The 4,424-nt window shown below is 32.2% G+C and overlaps 1 long non-coding RNA gene across 1 annotated transcript; it reads right to left on the bottom strand.

The window, feature by feature from the left end:
• Positions 1–355: 355 nt before the first annotated feature.
• LOC141480970 (uncharacterized) lies at positions 356–4,215 on the bottom strand. The gene is made up of 2 exons (XR_012464676.1): positions 3,749–4,215; positions 356–2,007 (listed from the first exon to the last, which is right to left on the bottom strand). It is a non-coding gene; the product is annotated as an uncharacterized lncRNA (long non-coding RNA).
• Between the last annotated feature and the right edge of the window lie 209 nt (positions 4,216–4,424).

The raw sequence follows: 4,424 nt of genomic DNA, 5'->3' as shown, positions 1-4,424 counted from the left end.
CCCTCTATTTCCTGATATTTCATATTTGTCAATATCTGTGTAAGCTTACTGCTTACACATGGAAATAATAAATACGTTGTCATTATTATAAACAGCCTCTTCTGAGAACATAATAAAAAAAGCTGTATCTTTTAGAATCTTCTTGTGAGACGGTTATAATTAAATGCTAGTAGGAATTAAAAAAAAAATTAATGAAAAAGTTGTTATCGAACAAAGGGTTATATTTAGCTTAGAATCGCACGTTGAAAGGTAAGATTTCGTTAATCCCTGTTCGCACAAGTTTCGACTTCTGAGGGCTGCCGTTCGTAGGGGAACGACAGCTGGTTTACAGAAAAACCAATTTTAACAAATACCATTTTAGTTTTTTGTCCATGTTTATTTACAGGGATCTCAATTTATTCAGTTTTGTTTACAATAAATTATATAACAAAGAAAGCTTGTGCTGTAACCACTTATACTACTACTACTATAATTATTATAGACACATTTATGTGTGTTTAATGAAGGACAAAATTAAAGTAATGAAAAACATTTGCATGAGCAAAGAGTGAGATTCTTAAAAATATTTTCATCATCACAGAAGAAATTGATTTTATCAGAGTAGTTATTTTCAAGTCTCAACATTTTAGATGTTGGAGATGGAGAATGATACCCATAGTTAGTTAAGTGATATGGTGTAATAAATAGCTTATTTGTCTGATGGACCTTCGTGGAACGTTGAGTTATAGGGGAGAGAATTTCCGGACAATCAATGAAACCAGATATAATTTTGAATAGATAAACTAATGATTTAGTGTAACTTCGATTCTGAAATCAGTATGAAATATTTCTAAAATCGAACTGAATGTATAAACCCATCCTGTCTAATTTCGTAATAGTTAGTTTCCTGGCTTTGCCCTGATCATTTTCAGTAAAAATATTTTACTGCAACTGAGACAATCATATTCAGTTGCGTTGATGAAGTAATCTTAGAGAATAAAGTTGATACTGAAATTAGTTTCAATGAATATCTTATGAGGAGTACTTCGTCAACGCCGCTGACTATTGTAGTTGCACTTGAAACGTTTGGAGTTTACCAAAGAAGACAACAGCAAAACCCGAAAACCAACCAAAACATTGAAGTCAGTCATGAAATCATACTACATGAGCTATTGAAAATTGTTGATGAAGGATGCTGAAATTTTCCCAGATTCAAAGATGGATTTTAATTTTTTTATAACTGGTTTTATTTTTCAGTTTGCAGTTGGATTATCCAGTGAAAAAAACTCCGTTTGAAACATGAACAACTGAAATACTTGAATTCCTATATTGAGTTCTGTGATCAGTTTTTTCAAAGAATATTTGATAAAGCTTCTCCCAAATATCTGATAAGGATTGTGTGATTATTTATATAGTTTTATTTATTTAATTAAATAACATTTATTGATCTAAAGGGTAAAACATGTTTTAGACAAGTAAATTGATGGATATATAGCCGTTACTATGTGGTAGAAGATCATCATGAAAAATTTAGATTTTAGACAAGTTCTATTGTGAAATTGACGTGATAGTCATTTTTATAATAAAAATAGGTATTTTGATATTTTTTATTTCTCAGTGAAACCGCTTCTGAACTTCCACTAAACGTTTTTCCTAGTCCATCCTGTAGTATTCTACCCGATTCACACTCTGTCACAAAACATCCATTGGCAAATTCTAGCAGTATTCAACTAGAGAATATTCCTAACCCCATTTTGGTTTCAAATACTTGATGACATCCAGATTGAACCAAGATCATTTGGAGATGATAATGTTCACATATCCATAACAATTCCAATCAACTTTGTTGATATCATTTTCAGCATTTTTGGGATGATGAGAGCTGCAGGTGGATGCAATACTCATCCCGAGTCAATTCAAGTTGGACAAATATTCCGCCTAATGTCCCTCTATTCTCTGATAAAACCGCCCAGGGAAAGTAATGTTAGTGGAGGAGAAATGATGAAATCCCTTCTTCATATTGGAGATCTGAAAGAAAAACAGCAAAAATTTATATTCTATATTGAAATAGAAGAAACCATCTCCGAAATTGAAGAGGACTTCTCAGGTATTGATGAAGCTTTTGCTTATTTCTGTGAATATGTTGCAAAAAAAATTAAAGGCAACACCAAATGTGGAGAATGTGTGGATTCGATATTGGAGAAGGGAAATGAAATATTCAATTCCCTCATAAGAAACAAGAGCAGAGGATTTTCAACATTACCATCACAAAAAATTAATAGCTTTCTTCACGATGTTGAAGCCACAATAATATCAGATGTTTTTGAGAGGGAACTTAAAAGAAATTGCTTTCCAGCAATTTTAATCAAATTGTCAAATTTTTCTCCCAAAAATATTGTAGGTTGTGAACACCACAAGGAAGAATTGTCAAGAGAGGCACTGAGGGCATATTTGATCTCTAGATTGAATATCTGCTGTGCTAAAGAGCATAATGAAAGAGCCCTCAAAAATAAAAATTAAAAAAAATACAATTTTCTGTGAGTCAAATTTCGAAAAATCTGAAAATATCTGTTGAGATATGATACTCTCATCAGCTGTATGTTTTTTTAAAATTTGATTGAATATTTTCAAAAAACTACCATCATAATTGATGATCACATTGTTTGAAAAAAAGAACTATTTTACACACTCAATGTAAAAGGTTGTAGTAAGCAATTAAAGTATATCAGAAGACATTTTGTATTTGAATTCTAAAAGACGCTAAACTACTTTCATGCAGTCTGCAGAAATTCAACCTGGTGTTCTCTGAACATTACGGTATTTTACTTTTCGTGGGAACCTGGATATAAAAGAAATCCCATCACAAGGAAACTGGAAGTTAATTTACCACTGGTAAGGATATTAAATACAATTTCACCTCAGACTGATAAAAAACTAACTTAACTTTTGAAAGGTTTGACGGAGAAACATGAAAAAAACGTTTGGGGGCTATTACCGATACTATTTTTTGAAAAAAAAAAACACTGTGATTGCTCGATAGATGGTTGGGGGAGGCACTTCAACTTTTTTCAAAATTTTAATTGGCATGGGGGTCAAGTGTCAAATTGGTCTATCAGTGATGACCTGCACATGCAATCATAGCAAAAAATATGACTCAATGAAATCAAATTAAAATAATAATAATGGAAGATATTTGAATTAAACTTTGTTCAATTTATGCTGGAACTGTAAATTTCAATAATTATAAATACAGAAATCTTATAAACTTTAATATACTTTTACAGACAATAAATAGTTCACATTCTTTCTGAAAGGCTTGCATTACGAGTTCAAGGTGGGACTGTAGTGCTATTTTTCTTGAGTGATTTTCTGTACTTAACGAGATGTGTATGTATACGAAAATCAATGTCCTGATTCATGAGTAGAACTGCTGGGTGTGATACACATACATCCATAGTCACTATGAGTAGAAGTATTTTGGTTGAATATCTATTAGAAAACAGCTGTGTTTCTACTCATTACATTGTTCTTCGTATATAAACGGCTTATTCCAAATTTTATGCATCAATGAGGAAACTTTTTTATTATTAATTAAAAAAAAAAACGGTTAAAAGTTGGTGCTTATCAAAATGATCTCTCAACAGGTAATCGAAAAGTTCGACAAAGAATTCACTGGGAATATTTCTTTGTAATCTAGTGAATTATTCAGTTTTTCCATTCCAATACCATACTAAAAACATGTATTCAAGTATATAATCTTTATACTTACCACCTGTTTTGCGGAATTCGTTCCGACAAACAACCAATGTCAACTACATAATATCTGCCAACATTTCTTGAGTTGAAATATCAAGAAATTACACGAAATTTCTTCAAAACTTTGCTTGGGTTGAAACTTCAACTAATAATTCACCAGAACTTGGACACTTATCTTTCAATTTAATACTGACAATTCGTCAATAACACTTAAAACACAAAAAATTCATTAACTCACTTTTTAAGTTATCCTAAAAGCACAGTAGGTATGAAAAATGAATGTGGAATTAAATATAAATACAAATACACCCTGTGTGGTCTTATGATTACAGTTTACTGTAATGACTGCTTGCGCCATCTGAAACGGCGTAAACGGCGTTGATCTCTGCTAATCAAGTTAGCCATAAATCCCTCATTTTACCCCAAACTTTTGCAGGTATGAGTAGATGCACCAGGGTTTTTAGACATCTTAGTGGAAACACACAACGTTGCTCGAAAACAACCTTGCTCATCCATAGTTAACAACGGAGTGTAATGTATGTCAACTGTGAATGATTCTGATGCGTTTGTTTTCAAAATGGGATCAGAGGTCGGACAGCCGACTGCTCTTGTACCTGATTGACAAGTCCGACTTTTCTTTAAACATTGGGAGAATCTTTGTGTTATGAAGTGCCGGTATCCCTATTTTG

Source organism: Leptinotarsa decemlineata, unplaced genomic scaffold (assembly GCF_025532065.1).
Source record: "Leptinotarsa decemlineata unplaced genomic scaffold, Ldec_3_MD MMD2_tig00000035_RagTag_RagTag, whole genome shotgun sequence".
In the NCBI taxonomy this organism is placed as follows: domain Eukaryota; kingdom Metazoa; phylum Arthropoda; class Insecta; order Coleoptera; family Chrysomelidae; genus Leptinotarsa; species Leptinotarsa decemlineata.
Note: the sequence above shows the minus strand (reverse complement) of the source record. Positions and strands in the feature narration are given on the sequence as shown.